Source organism: Sinohyriopsis cumingii, chromosome 11 (genome assembly GCF_028554795.1).
Source record: "Sinohyriopsis cumingii isolate HCF-2022 chromosome 11, ASM2855479v2, whole genome shotgun sequence".
NCBI lineage: Eukaryota > Metazoa > Mollusca > Bivalvia > Unionida > Unionidae > Sinohyriopsis > Sinohyriopsis cumingii.
In genome coordinates this window covers 5,657,175-5,676,139 of record NC_142971.1, presented here as the reverse complement: position 1 = coordinate 5,676,139, position 18,965 = coordinate 5,657,175, and the positions used below count along the sequence as shown (strand labels likewise).

Genomic DNA, 18,965 nt, shown 5'->3' with positions numbered 1-18,965 from the left:
TACAGCAATACTGTACAGGTATATTTGATACATGTAGATGACATAATGCATTTGTTCTATCTCTGTAAACTCTAATTAATGACCTTGAACTCAACCAGTCCTCATGAAACAATTAAAATATCAAAGACTGCTTTACTTAGAACAACAACATCATCACAGCATACATAAAATATCATATAAGAAATAATCAAGAGTAAATATTTTTCTCTAACTTGAAAAAATTCCCTTGAAGTGTCAATGTATTCTCCTTGTCACCCTGTGCAACATAAAAACAGCTGATATCACCTGTAATTTTCCACTTGAGATATTTCTCTTCTTACACTAGTGCAACTTGTTACTTACGGTTTACAAGAGTAAATCCATATACAAATTCCAATTTAGTTTTCCAAAATCACCTGTATTCAGGACTGATCATCAATACATCTGTCAGATGGCCAGATGAAGACTAAAACCAAACACTCCACTTTATGTACAATTTAAGGCAATCATTCTTTTGTCACATGTACTTCAGCTGTGTTCTAGCATGACCCTGACATTGTGTACATACTGAAACTAGATCCATTTATAGAAAACCACAGCCATTAGATAACAAACAATCCAAATATGACACAAAGGATCATGGAGTAGTACAATATTAGCATAGCAGTGTTGGTTGTGGAGGACTATAAGCAACAGCACAAGAAAATACTGACAGATAAAATCATTCTCTAAAACTAATCCCTCTCTATCCAATCAAATCATCTGACATTCCTACCACTGTCTAGTTATACAAATGATGATCATAACACATCTTCATCATCAAAAATCTCTGACTTGCAGCGTGATCATTATTTTACAACATTCTTAAAAAATAAAGTGTAGATGCTGCGATATCAATGTACATGCAAATTTGTCGTGCATTTAATTGACAGCCTTTATTTCGATTTTAAAATTTTTAATTACAATCAACTTAATGTAAATTTAAAAAAAAATATTTCCACATATGTGCAATATAATTTCACAAAGAACAAAATTTCACAAAGCCTACATGTAAAAAGTTGCCATATTTTGCATATGTAAAGTTTTTTTTTTCATATCTGAAATTCTTCCACACACATTATTTCTCAAATAATAATGCCAGGGCACCTGCCTAATAAAAATGTTAAAAAGTGGGAAGGAGTGCTTACTCAAGGATATGGTCTTGTCATACTCATCAATTAACTATAGACTAAGTATTCCACTTTACTATTCAATATGTTACAGGCAGTGATAGCAAAGTGAGAACCAGTCCTTTAAACCTGCTATTTGCCTTTCTGACAACACATCCATAGTCACAAAAACATTTAGAGTGGTGCACACAGACCATCCTTTGCTTTTAAAAAATACCTTTTCAAGGCAAGTAATGACTAATCCTCCATTGTGGTTAGTACTAAAATCTATACCTGCAAAACAAAGTGATCACTGATCTAAAAAATAATAACCCAGTATACATAACAACCAAGTATACAAAATAACCCAGCATACATAATAACCCCACATACACAATAACCCAGCATACACAATAACCCAGCATACATAATATCTCAGCATGCATACCAACCCAGCATACATAATAACCCAGCATACACAATAACCCAGCATACACAATAACCAAACATACACAATAATCCAGCATACACAATAACCCAGCATACATAACAACCCAGCATACATAATAACCCAGCATATATAATACCCCAGCATACATAATACCCCAGCATGCACAATAACCCAGCATATATAATAACCCAGCATACACAATTCCCAAGCATATATAATTACCCAGCATAAGTTCAAGTCTATATTATTTTGGGATGAAATGTTTTAGTGATTTGTTTAATGTGAGATTTTGGTACTGAACCACACAAACTGGGTTGATTTTTTATTCTTATGGAGATTGAGACATAACCAGAACATGATGGCATGTTAGCCATGAAAGCACTGTGTCCCAACAGAACATGATGGCATGTTAGCCATGAAAGCACTGTGTCCCAACAGAACATGATGGCATGTTAGCCATGAAAGCACTGTGTCCCAATAGAACATGATGGCATGTTAGCCATGAAAGCACTGTGTCACAACAGAACATGATGGCATGTTAGCCATGAAAGCACTGTGTCACAACAGAACATGATGGCATGTTAGCCATGAAAACACTGTGTCCCAACAGAACAGAACGGCATGTTAGCCATGAAAGCACTGTGTCCCAACAGAACATGATGGCTTGTCTAAGCCGTGAAAGCACTGTGTCCCAAAGGAATGACATGGAGTGATTTTAAATATCAATTTGACATTCAAGTTACCCCACTGCCTCAACAACTCGCACATAATGTGGTCCATAAACAGAGACTGCAGCATAGGTCAGGGCACGAGTTACTGAGGTACCTCTGACAAATGAAGCAAGGTTGGGCATTGGTAGTAAGGGTTAAACGATTGGATACTTGTTTTATAACTGCACTAGGGAATCATTTGGAAATGAAGTTGTTTACTTGTTTGCATAAATTACCATTATTTTCAAGATGTCCAATCTCTAAAAAGATCATTAAAAAGCATTACTCCATGGTATCAATAGATACCATGTGTACCAATGAAGACATTGCATATTACATGCTTTTTGGTGTGCATATATACCAGTGAAGACATTGCGTATTACATGCTTTTTGGTGTGCATATATACCAGTGAAGACATTTCGTATTACATGCTTTTTGGTGTGCATATATACCAGTGAAGACATTGCGTATTACATGCTTTTTGGTGTGGCTATATGCTAGTGTGATCATTAATTCAGCACAGAGCTCGATTCTTTTTCTCAAAAAAGACAGATGCTTATTTAGATAATCAATAACTGTTATTTTCTACTTTTATTCTTCAATCATTTCACACATTAACCCCTGGAGCTTTTTGTCATTTTTGCTGGAAAATCGAGTAGGAACCACATTTTGAAAGCTATTTCTGAATAGACTCGAAAACACCAAATCCCCGGTCATCTATCAATAACATGCTGCCTAGTTGTGTTAGAAACATTGTTTTTCATTGTTTACTTGACTCGCGCATGAGCAGAAGGGTAAAAGTTCGAGTTCTTTTTCTTTTTTTTCTAAACGGAGCCATTATTTTTGTATGGAGACCACTCTTTATTCCAAATGCCCATCTTATACTACTTTTTGCAAAGGATCATCTGTCTGTTTGCAGTTCATACTGGTTTGCCTTAGATCTGAGACCAAAAAGTCTAAAATCCGGACACAAAATCGGAATCCGACCATGCACGAATTTTGGCTAGAAAAAAGTTGGGTCCAAAAAAGTTTTTTTAATCTGTATTTTGTAGTGTAACTAGTCCAGATTATTTGGTATCATTGTAGAGCTACATCAGTCTACTTTTCTATAATACCACCCACTTCAGTGTATCATGCATGACCATGACGCTACAGAGCTAGGCAGTAGGCTACAACCTCTTGCCCCGTTAAGTTGTCGCTAGGGGTTAATGTGTTAAATAGTGTCATCATACTTGCAAAATTTCTACTCATCCTGAGGCAGATCCTGAGTTCATTATACAGTAATTTTAAATTCACTAGAAACGTTTGATCTCACTTCTCACAATGAACCCAATTTATGAAACTAAGCCCTATATGCAATAAGGACTTGCTTATCAGTCGAATCAAATTGGAAACAAGAGATCCTGATCTGCTGTATCATAATGAGCCTGTAGATCTGAGTCTATGTTGTTTGTTGTTCTACTGATTACTCACAACAAACTACACAGACCCAGATCTACCAGTACATTATGTAATGCAGATCTGGGTCTGCAGTTTGCAGATAGACTCGATCTGATTGAAGTAAAATCAAATCTCCACTCTCTGTGTGTGTGTGGGTGTGTGTGTGTGTCTCTCTCTCTCAGAACGTGGTAAGAGATAGTAAGACTGCAAATAGGATAATACTTACTTTTAAAACATCTGATCTGGAACTTGTCAGTTCCTTGTTTGTTTAACTTTGCAGTATCAATCCATATTATATTTTGTCTAAATACATGTACATGCTTACCAACTCTTTAAATCCTAACACTAACAGGTTCTGCTGTTTTCCTGTAACTGTTGACAGTCAAGGACAGCTGCCACTGTTTTCAATGGGCAAGTATGCATATCCAAGTAATCAAATTCTAGAAGGAATTTATTGAAATGGAATTGCAACTACTTTCAGATTTTTTGGTCCCAGATCTGTCAAAACATGGAAATACAACTATTGGCCTTGATCCAAAAGCTTGACTAATTGCAAGGTGAAATGAACAATTCAGTCCCACCTGAATAATCAACATGTCTTGGCCTTACCATATGTAACAATGTTAAAATGCATGGGTCAGACTTTAATCTGGAATGTCAGAGCCCAGACACATACACACTCTCTGTTTCTTTCTACATTTTTATTTATAGTCTTATAAAGTCACAGCATTATTTATTATACTAGTACTCCATTAACAGGATATGATTACACTGCCTCATTGCTGTTGAAGAAGTACTAGTACTCCATTAACATATGATTACACTGCCTCAATGCTGTTGAAGAAGTACTAGTACTTCATTAACATATGATTACACTGCCTCATTGCTATTGTAGAAGTACTAGTACTCCATTAACATGATATGATTACACTACCTCACTGCTGTTGTAGAAGTACTAGTACTCCATTAACATATGATTACACTGCCTCATTGCTGTTGAAGAAGTACTAGTACTTCATTAACATGATATGATTACACTGCCTCATTGCTACTGTAGAAGTACTAGTACTCCATTAACATGATATGATTACACTACCTCACTGCTGCTGTAGAAGTACTAGTACTCCATTAACATATGATTACACTGCCTCATTGCTGTTGTAGAAGTACTAGTACTCCATTAACAGGATATGATTACACTGCCTCAATGCTGTTGAAGAAGTACTAGTACTTCATTAACATGATATGATTACACTACCTCACTGCTGTTGTAGAAGTAAAATTCAATTTGACACAATACTTATCTCTACCCAAAACCGTAACACACTAGGTATAGTTTATTTTAAACACTTTGCACACTTTAAAATCAAATTAAAACATGAACAGCACAATGTCCATGGCCCACTAACATAAGGGTAGTTGTCTGAATGTGTTTTCTCCGTTACACTTTTGACACTTGTCTGAAAATTGTTTATATTTTAATGCTTGTGGGTGTTTTTGGTGACTAAACTTCAACATAGTTTTATGAACAGAAACCTGACGTTTTGCAAAACAAAATTCTAACGAGACATAAACAGTTAATGACATGTAGAAAAGAATCATTCATGTGTATTTACCTACTGAGTGATAATTTTAAAATTACCATGTGTTAACACCTCTTTGTCCCATCCCAACATATGGTTAGGACACAGAAGTGGCACCCTATTTTTTTCCAAATAGTGTTGTATGCTATGGGTTTCCCTTTCCACCCACCAATGTGTTATAAATGTTTGTGTCATAAAAATAATACAACAGTAAAAATAATTTGGCAGGGATACTATTTGTTTTGTTTCGTCAAATGTTATTGGTTTGATTATCCCTTTGAGGTTTGGAGAAAATGGACTATCTTCCCTCTGCCTGGTCTGGCAGTGGGCCTGATTTCCAATTTTCTCACATGAACTTAGGAGAGTATAGGAGAGTACTAGCTCCCTCTAAAGTTATGTAAACTCTTCCCCTAATTTGGTTATTTGTTTGCTGTATTAGTGACTCTGCCAGAGTCAGTAAAGTCCAGTGTGTGTTGTTCATGGTGTTGATGTTGTATATTGTCCCCATATTTATCTATGGATGGCATAATCTAGATCAAATTCATCTCAGTTTTTATTCCTTATTTAAGGCTTAACAATTTTTAAAAGAGGCTTTGCCTTTAGATTACCATGACTTAGTTGTACTGCCTTTATCCTGCCCAAGTAAGAAAACAACTGACTTTGACCACGTTGCTGTCAAAAAAGCCATGATTAATATGCTACTGATTCTGTTAGTAGTGCCTTTTTCATTCTTTAATATTTCACTTTTTTGGTTCTGATGGTGGACTGGACAAAGAAGAAGCTCCTTTTGATTACTTCTGTTTAACTTCCTGATTTATTAAGTTAACAATTTTCCACAAGAAATCTGTCAATGTCTCCATAAAATCACTTTTTTAAAAAAATGTGTTTTCATGTGGAAGAACTGGTAACTGTTTATTGTTGGCCTAAATATGAAGTCACTGGTATAAAGCATTATAACGGTCTAGTTTAACCAGCGGTTTCTGTCAGTCAAAAGCTTGTCTATAATACAGTTACATATAATGAGATTAAACTTACAAGAAACACAATGGGTGTGCAGGTGCATGAAGTTTTTACTTATTATTTTGACACTGCACCATGTGGGTACATCATTATTATCTGAATGGGCAGGTTTTTTTAATGCACCATGTGCCACTGGCACAAAGGGTCTAAATTAAACCTGTGTGTGTGTATCATATGCAGGAAACTGCATTCTGTAACTGGGTTATCTATCACTGTCATTAGAAATGACCAGAACTGACTGCAATGAAAACCATGACTGAAACCTCAATCAACTGAAATCCTCTTCAGAGTGAATCATTATTTCTTGTGCATTCCTTTTGTTTCATCTGCCAAACAATCACTAAAAGAAAGTTCCAATATTGTCATTAATATAAATTGTATGGCTTCTTGATAGTACTTGCCTTTATATCAGACTTGAAATATTACTATTACAAAAAAGGAAAATTCTTTGCTATTCAATGATGCTGAGAACTTGGAATGAAAAACTGAGAAATTGTTTACTTTCTTTACTTTTCACTAACTTCAAGTATTTTGAATAAAAAGTGAGACATTTTTTTAATTCTCTACATTTTAATAACTTTTAGTATTCTGTATGAAAAATCGAGCCATTCTTTAATTCTGTACTATGCTTTATGAAAGCCTGTTGTACAACCCAAGTGATAAAATCACGTGCCTTGATGACTTAGTTGTGACACAGAGCACAAGAAAGCCAATGATGAAAATCTAAGACGGCTATTTTTGTGTATGCTTTGCTGCTGATATTTACATACACCTTTTCGAATTCAAGTTCAAGAAGACAGCTTGGAGAAAACACAGAATCGGAGAAATAACTATATCAAGAAGACAGCTTGGAGAAAACACAGAATCGGAGAAATAACTATATCACCATTACCTTCTGTTTCCCAATTACTGAGCATGATGTTTTCAGACTTCTATTATTACATTCTGGTTGTGATACAAAGGCATTTCTGTATACATGCCTTTTAAATAATTCAGCAAAAAAATAAATAGTTCTTGTCCTCATCTCAAATTTTTGTTCATATCTCAAATTCCACCCTTCTCATTATGTAAAACTAGCAACATGTCTGTTACTAGTTCTGACAAACAAAAGATTTCATGACAAGAAATCAATATGCTAATGGTTACACTGTTGTAAGGAATTATTCTAGACAATTTACTGTGAGGACTATGGCAAGTTCCACATATCTTAAGATGTCAACAATATACAGTTGCTCACTACACAATTTTAATTGCAGTGGACCCTGAGTATCTGCAATGTGAAACTTTAGAGGGAATCCAACATAATAAATATCTCCAGGGCTTCAAATGGGGGGTGGGGGTGGGGTGAAGATAGAGACCCACTGGCCCATCAGTTTGAAAATTAGGGGCCAACTTGGCAGAGAGATAAGATTTAAGCTGGAATTCCTGAACATCTGCTTGGAAAATCTGGGAAGGAATGAGAGAGAAACTGACACCTTTATTATCAATGACATGCATGAAACATTCACCCATTCACCATTTGATAAACATTTCAATCACACTTAAATATTTGTTTACCTTTTATTTTGGTCCACATTTATTTACATTAATGTTTACTCTGGTAATGTTTACTCTGGTTCATTTTCAAGTTGAATTTAAAAAAAATAAAATCATGCAGTGAGTTTTCAAACTTATTAAAATATGAAATATCACTGAGGTAGAAGAATTGTTCCTCTTAAATGTAAAGAAATCATTTGTGTTCTTTTATGATAATTAGCTAATGATTGTTCATTTTCCTTAATTAATTCATCAATAATTTGCTCATTTTTCTTTATTATTCTGTACTATATTTAACCGTTGACAAGTCTGTTTCAAGATGGATATCAAAGCAGCCACAAGGGATCTCTAAGCAGCCACATGGGATGTCCAAACAGCCACAAGGGATGTCCAAGCAGTTCAGTTGTCATTTAGGGCTTACCAGATTATGGGATAAACGCGCGTGTTAAGTTTCATGGTAGTCTTGAAAGTTTAGGTGTAGTAGCAATAACAAATCTGTGCTAACTGAGTTACTGACAGACAACCAACAACAGATCATCTCATTAGCTCTTCTGGTCTATGACCAGTACAGCTAATTACTAGTGATGAAATGTATTGATAATTATGCCATTTCAATACACAGACAAATACTAGACGTACAGAGTCAATTCAAAATGATCTATGCTTCATACAAGTTACTTTTAGGAGGACAAGCAATAGTGTTACACACAGGTATTTACCTGACCGAGCAGTTGTCAAACCCTAGTGCGATTCTCACTAGAAGTCATAAGTTTACCCCGACTTTCCAAAGAATTCCATACAACTTCAGTTGTAAATTAGAAAGCCCGACATGTCCATTCTATACCTAAATTTTACTCTAATTAATGCAAGACCACAGATAAAACAACCTGCCAAATATCTATCAACCGTACATCTGCATGTTTTATCTTCATCATGTTTCTGTACTGCCAACCATTCACACCTTAGAAAATATATGAGTATCCCCTAACACTGGGAACTATTTTAACTCCGCCACCTTAGGCCAGTCAATGTATGCTTTACAGGCACATTTCACCAATTTAACTGCACCATATTTGCCCACATGGCGACATAAACGGCATCTGCCAAGTACCTTCTTATTTATTCCCTTGTGTGATTTACTGGTTTCCTACTGTAAATACTGCCCTTGCAGTCACACCACCAATGTACACCACTAGATTTTAATATGGACTATTTTACTCCAGGGACAGTCATTCGGTTTTGGCCGAATTCACTGTACAGTAGTCCCCCTCTTATAAGGCCACCCCTAATGCAGCAGGGAAGTGGCCTTATAATGCGGGTGGCCTTTCTAGAGGGGAATGACAAATGCGAATAGTAAATACATATGAAAAAAGTCACAAGTACATTTAATTTTAAATATTTAATATTTTAATTAAAAAATCACATGCATGATGTGAAATAAATGTAAAACAAACTTTGTCATCATTTGCAAAAGAATGCTATGAATAACCATTGATACAGTTTTAAAACTGCCTTTTTAATTATGTTACAGTTCACATCACGTCACTTTGTTGGTAACAGTCTAAAAAACAAACCAGTCTCATCACATTAAAAATATCCTTGCTGTGATATCCCCTGCATATATCGTTTAGTCTTTTGTTCCAATCTTCGACAACTTCATCATTAACATCAGCTGATTCGCCGCTAATGACAGAACACTTGATATTGTGTCGCACTTGAAATCTGTGCAACCATCCGTTACTTGCGGTAAAGTCGTCATATCCCAGTTCAACAGACAAAATTTTTGCTTTTTCTTGTCTTTCAAATCAGGATACAAACGTCTCCTGGCTCAAACAATCTTCCTTTCTCCGTCCATTTCACCTTTCCACTTCTGCAGAATTGTTTCATTATCTTTCACGACATTGTTTATCTGAGTCTTCCCGACGTTAGTTTTCTGCAAGGATCCTGGACGATCCCTCCCCCCCCGGTCAGTTGAATTACTTTCACGTTCTCCTCTAAACTGAGAATCTTTATTTTCCTCGATGACATGTTGATCGTTTTGCAGTAAGTTATTCATGTTGCCAACTACAATACTGATAAAACAATTTTGTATGCATCTAAACAACTTGCTGTGTGTTTTTAAAGGAAGTGATCTTGTCACGTGATTTGTTAGTCGCAGTCTGGTACCCTGTTGTTTTTATACATTTCTTGAAACTAGGTGAGAGAAGCCAAAACGGCTTCGATATGCACTGTTAACATCACGCAGATTTGACCTCGCGGCCGCTAGGATTCGTAATTTTGACAATTATTGTCAGTAGTAATAGCCACTGATTACCAAAGTGAACAAGCTCAACATCTTACTAAGGGAAGCCATAAAGGCTATTAAACCATTTTCCTGCTGACTTGGGTATTGTTCATCGATACTGCTACTTCTCAGCTGTTACTACTTTTCGATAATTGTATTCTTTGTTGTTGTTGTTTTGGGGCTTAACGCCATTTTTCAGCACACGATAGGCTATACATGGCGGCCAGTATTAATGGTGGAGGAAGAACCCGGGAAAACCCCGGAAAGAACCACCGACCCACGAGAAGCTACTGGCAAGCTTTCTCATATACCCACATTGGCTGAATCCTAGACTCGAACCGCCACAGACAGAGGTGAGATGGCAGTGATCCGTAACGGAGAGCGCTTTAGACCACTCAGCCACTCGGGGCCCCTGATAATTGTATTCTTAACAATTATCAGAGTGACTAAACCGGACATCTTATGATAACACAGCAGTAAGGCTAATTGGATTACATGTATGTACCCTTTTGTATGGATTAAAATTTGAGTCTTTCTCGGTTTTTATGGAATAAATTTGGCTTCTCGTGAGGCGTAAATGATATAATATTAACCTTAGTGGTAAATGTACTTTACTCAACACTTCTTTCAGTAACGAAAACCTGACATCGGGAAACAGAAATCGGATTACTTAACACACGTTATGAATACAATACTGGTTCTGGATACATATTCAAATAAAATGCGGCCGCTTGTGAGGGGTAAATTTTATGATTTTGCACTAATATGCTGGCCGCTGGTCGCGTTAGCCGGGTGGCCTTTCGCGAGGGGTACTTTTGAACACAAACTCGTCAGTGCCAACGGATTCTGGCCGTAAGGAGTGGGTGGCCGCTGGTCAGGAGGGCCGTTCAAGAGGGGGACTACTGTATATATATATATATATATATATATATACATACACACACATACATACATACATACACACTCTCATGTAGATATAGGTATTTACATCAAACTGTGTCAAATCATGTGATGGTTTTTGTCGAGTTTTTGAAAGGCTTTTCTATATTTACTAACAGCCACTTTCATGGCAGAACAGTGTGTGTGTGTGTTTTGGATTTTTAATGCAGCTTTAATAATTTTGCAGTCATATCGCTACGATGTCTGCAGTGTGACAGTTTATAGTGATGTCTAGCACTGGGGCATCATGCCACAGACATGTAGCATAATGTCCCACCCAGTCACATTATCCTGACACCAGGCCGACCAGTCCTAACACTAACCTCTTAATGCTGAGCGCATTGCAAGGCAGCTGTTAGTACCATTTTTCTAAGTCTTTGGTATGACTTGGCTGAGGATTGAACCCACGACCTCCTGCATCCAAGACAGAACAGTAACTAATTAAGTAATTAATTAAGTAATTGATTACATGAAATATAAAATTATAATTGTAATTGATTACAAAATCTGGAAAAGTACTTCAAAGTCATAATTACTTTTAATTTACAATTATTTGTCAAAATTTGTTTGTATCTAGTCATATGTTTTAGAAACTGTTCTATTATATATAAAAAGAACAGTTTACAAATTTTTATTCAATGTATTAGGATGAACTCTTCATGCTATTAGACATTGTTCCATGCAAAACATTAAATAACCAACGAAAACTTTGAGTTGTAATAGACTGAACAGAATTAATCTAACTTTATTCTAATTCACTGAATAAAAAAGTGATTTTAGTTGACTGACATCATTGTGACAGAGTAGCTGTAACTGTAATCAGCTAATGCAACTTTTTATAGTAATTGTAATTTTAATTCATTACCAATACAACAGTAATCTACACAACACTGTAACAAAACTTTTAGGTCTTCATGCTTTCTTTCAACTCACATTCTGTTGAACTGTTTTAGAGGAAAAGTGACTTAATTTTTGTTTAGTTTCAGTAATGGCAACTATATATGATGGTAAGTAAGCATCATTTGTATAAATTTAGAGGAACTCTAATTATGATCTACACAATGGCCAATAGCCCGACTGCCACAAAAGTGTTCAGTTGACTTGAAATTTTAATATGAAAGACTTGCAGATATAAACCTTCACAAATAGCTTAAGTGTAGAAGTACCTCTTGGTGGAATGAGCACACGTCCTTGAACAGTAATGGTGTCAGATAGTGGGGTTCAATAACCTGGTACACTATGCACAGGTTTATGACATCTGTGATTCATGTACTTTTCAAAACCCACAGATACAACAGTTGATACTAACATCCACTACATAACAAAGATCCAGTCCTGTCACCAGACACTATACCTGCCTATCAGGGTGGATAAAGCAACAAAATGTCCTCCTATAAAGTTAGCACTTATATCATACTATAACTGGTGAAGGTCACAAACCTACCATCAGTTCCTGCTCATGACCTGTTGTGGCTCAGTAGTGAGTGTGCTAGACTTGCATCCAAAAGGGTGCAAGTTTGATTCTTACCATCAGATCAGCCCAGGTCTGCTACTGTGGTGTGACATTGGACAAGACACTTTACTCAAACTGCCCTAAATAACTTAAGCTGCTATGCCAATAAATACCAAATCAAAAGTGGGGGTTAAAATGGGCATGAGATGGCTCACCTGCATAAATTGCTGATAATCACTCGTATATTATTACAAGTGCATCACAGTTTCCTTATTTTATGTATCTTCATCTGCGTTTGATGATATATTAATATCATGTGTCTAATATTGAAAGCCCTTCTGCTCCTAAGCTGTCCAAGTTTGCCAAATTTTGTTCAGCTGCTTTCTTGGATAAAATTTACCAGATATTTTTTTTTACAAATCTTATATTATTTGTAGTGGCAACCATGTCTGATGGTGGATCTGTATCAATCGTATAAATCTAAAAGCCATTCAGGCCAGGGAGCTTTCAGTTAAGTTCTGAAGATGAATGTTTGAAAAGTAGTAGTTCTAAATTTCTCTGTTTCTATTAACAGTGGCCATATTTTGTACCAAAAACTTAATGCTCTTTATAGTGGGATGATTTCAGTCCAAGATGGTCCCATTCTGTTGATCAGTTATTTACAAGTTTACATTATAGTAATGACAGCCACTTTAGATGATTAATCAATATCGTATCATAGTCCTTCGCACTACGATGATTTCTGTCCAATTCGTATGCCAACATACTTTCTGCAAAATTTGATCCAATTCAGTTGGGTGGGAGGGGAGCAGGGTTTCATAGGAAGTTGTTTTGAGGTTTGTCTAATTTTTTAGTAGCGGATTTTGCTATATTCAATGATGGATCTACATCAAATGAACAAATCTGAAGGTACTTAATGCCAGAAAACTTCTATCTCGGGTCAAGTAATTTTGCAAGAAGCTGTTGAATTGTAAATGGATGGCACACAATAAATGATGCACAATGAAAACACAATGAATGAAGGACATTACCATAAGCTCTGACAGAATTAGAGCTAGGTAAGCTAAGAATCACAGGCCCAGACATGCTTTCAAAAAATACACACAGAAAGTCTATAGAACCTTGATGTACTTATTTTTATGAGTACAGCAAACAACAAGCCTCACACACACACACACACACAATTCCATTTTATCTGACACTGAGGTAACTGAAAGTAGATAGGGCAATTTCTACCATTCAAGGTTGGGACTGCCCTATCAGAGTCAATACATATCATACCTGAAATAGCTGTAGGTTTGAACTGCCCTATCAGAGTCAATACATATCATACCTGAAATAGCTGTAGGTTGGGACTGCCCTATCAGAGTCAATACATATCATACCTGAAATAGCTGTAGGTTGGGACTGCCCTATCAGAGTCAATACATATCATACCTGAAATAGCTGTGTCTTGGCCTTGACCAGCTCTAAACCTTAAAGTGTGCACTTGATCAGCTATCCTAACTTCAGGTCACATGGAGAAGCCTATCTTCTTTTATAATAAGAGTAATATCTGGAAGTGCTGAATTAACCTGGAATAGAAAAGAATAATAAATGAATTGAATAGCTTGGTTTTGGTTTAGGCTGAGATATTGTATAACACATCTACACAAGAAAGTTTTTTTTCAGGCAAGGTAAAGTTCTTTGCCCCCACAGCAGATGAACAGAGTATAACCAGTATCTTTCTGGTCATGATGATGACACAAACTAACCACCATGCCAACACAGATCTCACATTAATTTACCAGGAATATAATCTGTAAACAACATATACTGGTACCCATCAATTGGTGGTATTACAGATCAGGTCTATATTTAAAATCAGAAGTCACACACACACATGCACTTAAAGGGATTTTCATATGCCTGAATGAACAATGAATTCCCACACCCAAAGGGGATTTTCAATGCCCGAATGAGCAAAGATCTGTCTTAGCTCTTTATCACTGTAGGAACAATAAATGTACAATTTTTTTATGGTGAACAGGTCAAACATGAAACATGATCATCATCTTATAATGAAAATTTCAATCACAGTCCGTATAACCTGATTATTAAGTCATTGTGATGGTTTACTGCTATGCTGATCTGCATGATTACTCATTTATTATGTAAAGTCAAACTGCAAACAACAAAGATACTAATCTGCTTTAGCATTAAGGTACCTGCAGATCAGAGTCTATGTTGTTTGTTCGAAGGATTACTTCTAACAAACTGTACAGACCCAGATCTGCCTGCACATAATGCAATGGCAGTTCTGTGTCTGCAGTTTGCATTTGGATTCCTCTTATAAGCAAGTATATACAGTAGTATGGTTTTGGTCTTGTTTACAGCACCCAATAATATCTCCAGATAGTAAAGGTTTTTGATTTCCTGTTGACAAGATATTCAAACTTGTTGATAAGCTAGCTACCTGAGCATATGATAAAATGTTCATTGCAAATATGCAAGTGTCCAAGGAAGATATGATAGTGCTGTGGAGATGAAATGCTGAGATGCAGAACTGCATAACAAATAACATTATCATTTGGTCACGATTTTAACACTAACCAGTCACCACAGCTCTTGGAACACAATAAGATTATCATTTGGTCAAGAATTAAACACTAACCAGTCAGTTCTTGGAACACAATAACATTATCATTTGGTCAACATTTAAACACTAACCAGTCACCACAGCTCTTGGAACACAATAACATTATCATTTGGTCAAGATTTAAACACTAACCCCTCACCACAGTTCTTGTAACACAATAACATTATCATTTGGTCAAGATTTTAACACTAACCAGTCACCACAGCTCCTGGAACACAATAACATTATCATTTGGTCAAGATTTAAAAACACTAACCAGTCACCAAACATTATCATTTGGTCAAGAATTAAACACTAACCAGTCACCACAGCTCTTGGAACACAATAACATTATTAGGACAGAATTTTTTAGTACAAGTAACAAGACTGAAATTTTCTCTAAATTATATTAAGAGCAAGTTTTGATTAAATTATATTGAAAGTAATCTTCTATTAAACTATACTGAAATTGAATCTATTTATTTTGGTATTATGATTGTGTACTATTTAACAATGATTGCACTCTTATGATCAAGTACGAACCATCTTATACATACATTTCCCTTGTATCCTAAAGTTGGCACACAAAAAAACTACACGTAAAGTACTGCATTGCGGGAACCTAAAAATTCATAAGCTATTACTAATCGTGCTGACGTTGTAGAATTGTCTGTCTAATGACGTACATAGACCCAGACAATAATCTGTAAGAGACTATGAAGCCTCACTTCGAGATTCTGGCCAACGCAAAGAGCTAGGCACGTGCCATATTTGGCTTTGTCTTAAGAAACTGATATATAAAGCCCCAGCCACGGGCTGACACTAGTTTTGCTAGCCAGAGAACTCAAGTGGCTTTTGTCTTTGCAGTCGATCCGAGTACCTTCAATTCCCCAAAGATGTAGCCACATCTTCATCATCAAGTGACACCTCTTTCAAGAGGATTGAACTTCCCTCCTTTTTTCTCTCTCTCTCTCTCTCTCTGTCGGGTTTTGGAAACAGCTTGACTTAAGAGTTTACAAAAAAAATCCATCTCATAAAAGTCTACGGATAATTTCATTTCCGACAAATACAACTTCCTTTTTGTAAAAACATTATCATTTGGTCAAGATTTAAACACACTAACCAGTCACCACAGCTCTTGGAACACAATAACATTATCATTTGGTCAAGATTTTAACACTAACCAGTCACCACAGCTCTTGGAACACAATAACATTATCATTTGGTCAAGATTTAAACACTAACCAGTCACCACAGCTCTTGAAACACAATAACATTATCATTCGGTCAAGATTTAAACACTAACCAGTCACCACAGCTCTTGAAACACAATAACATTATCATTTGGTCAAGATTTAAACACTAACCAGTCACCACAGCTCTTGGAACACAATAACATTATCGTTTGGTCAAGATTTAAACACACTAACCAGTCACCACAGCTCTTGGAACACAATAACATTATCATTTGGTCAAGATTTAAACACACTAACCAGTCACCACAGCTCTTGGAACACAATAACATTATCATTTGGTCAAGAATTAAACACTAACCAGTCAGCTCTTGGAACACAATAGCATTATCATTTGGTCAAGATTTAAACACTAACCAGTCACCACAGCTCTTGGAACACAATAACATTATCGTTTGGTCAAGATTTAAACACACTAACCAGTCACCACAGCTCTTGGAACACAATAACATTATCGTTTGGTCAAGATTTAAACACACTAACCAGTCACCACAGCTCTTGGAACACAATAACATTATCATTTGGTCAAGAATTAAACACTAACCAGTCAGCTCTTGGAACACAATAGCATTATCATTTGGTCAAGATTTAAACACTAACCAGTCACCACAGCTCTTGGAACACAAAAACATTATCATTTGGTCAAGATTTAAACACTAACCCCTCACCACAGTTCTTGGAACACAATAACATTATCATTTGGTCAAGATTTTAACACTAACCAGTCACCACAGCTCCTGGAACACAATAACATTATCATTTGGTCAAGATTTAAAAACACTAACCAGTCACCAAACACTATCATTTGGTCAAGAATTAAACACTAACCAGTCAGCTCTTGGAACACAATAACATTATCATTTGGTCAAGATTTAAACACTAACCAGTCGCCACAGCTCTTGGAAAAACAATAACATTATCATTTGGTCAAGATTTAAACACTAACCAGTCACCACAGCTCTTGAAACACAATAACATTATCATTTGGTCAAGATTTTAACACTAACCAGTCACCACAGCTCTTGGAACACAATAACATTATCATCTGGTCAAGATTTAAACACTAACCAGTCACCACAGCTCTTGGAACACAATAACATTATCGTTTGGTCAAGATTTAAACACACTAACCAGTCACCACAGCTCTTGGAACACAATAACATTATCATTTGGTCAAGAATTAAACACTAACCAGTCAGCTCTTGGAACACAATAGCATTATCATTTGGTCAAGATTTAAACACTAACCAGTCACCACAGCTCTTGGAACACAATAACATTATCATTTGGTCAAGATTTAAACACACTAACCAGTCACCACAGCTCTTGGAACACAATAACATTATCATTTGGTCAAGAATTAAACACTAACCAGTCAGCTCTTGGAACACAATAGCATTATCATTTGGTCAAGATTTAAACACTAACCAGTCACCACAGCTCTTGGAACACAATAACATTATCGTTTGGTCAAGATTTAAACACACTAACCAGTCACCACAGCTCTTGGAACACAATAACATTATCATTTGGTCAAGAATTAAACACTAACCAGTCAGCTCTTGGAACACAATAGCATTATCATTTGGTCAAGATTTAAACACTAACCAGTCACCACAGCTCTTGGAACACAATAACATTATCATTTGGTCAAGAATTAAACACTAACCAGTCAGCTCTTGGAACACAATAGCATTATCATTTGGTCAAGATTTAAACACTAACCAGTCACCACAGCTCTTGGAACACAATAACATTATCATTTGGTCAAGATTTAAACACACTAACCAGTCACCACAGCTCTTGGAACACAATAACATTATCACTTGGTCAAGAATTAAACACTAACCAGTCAGCTCTTGGAACACAATAGCATTATCATTTGGTCAAGATTTAAACACTAACCAGTCACCACAGCTCTTGGAACACAATAACATTATCATTTTATCAACAGTACCAACACATTATATAATAAAATTTTCCTTTGTCCCTTTAGAATGTTGTTTAACCACCATACTTGGAGGATGTGTGACACAACTTCCCTAGCTTCTGGATCCTATGTGTCAACCTGTGGATGCATTTGCTACTTTCTATTGGCCAAGTCAAGCAAGAATCAAGCTCATTTGCTGCCTAATTTGTAGCACCCAAAAAATTATGTAAAGTTTCATAGGAAAAAAAGATATGATAATCACCTGAAAATGGAAGCATGAATGTGTATGACAAAGAAAAACAAACGATTTATGATTAACATGCAAGTTCATATTCCTCCAAAATCACAACAACAAAACAAGTCCAAAAGTGCAAGCGTTTCAAAACATTGTGGTAAGATTTAAAAACATGCAATAAAAGAGTGCCAAACGATGCTAACAAAAAGGATTGTCAAAAGAACAAATGCATGTAATTTGTATTTTGATCAAATAATAATTTGGCAGAGTAAATGATTAACAGTCCCAATAAATCACATAATCACTTTACAATTACTTAACTCTGATAGCTCGCAAACTAAAATGATTGATACATGTACTTGTTTGTTAGGATTGGGTCAACAACA

General features: G+C 36.0%; 1 protein-coding gene across 2 annotated transcripts in view; it reads right to left on the bottom strand.

Annotated features, from left to right (window-relative positions):
- LOC149787557 (nuclear receptor ROR-beta-like) overlaps positions 1-18,965 on the bottom strand; it is a 135,650-nt gene that overhangs the window by 93,906 nt on the left and 22,779 nt on the right. Inside the window, exon 2 of one of the 2 annotated variants that reach the window (XM_089973703.1) lies at positions 13,982-14,118. The gene's annotated coding sequence lies outside the window, so the exon portion shown is untranslated. Of the gene's footprint in view, positions 1-395; positions 416-13,981; positions 14,119-18,965 lie in introns of those variants that run through there. The other variant, XM_089973704.1, reaches the window with a different exon arrangement.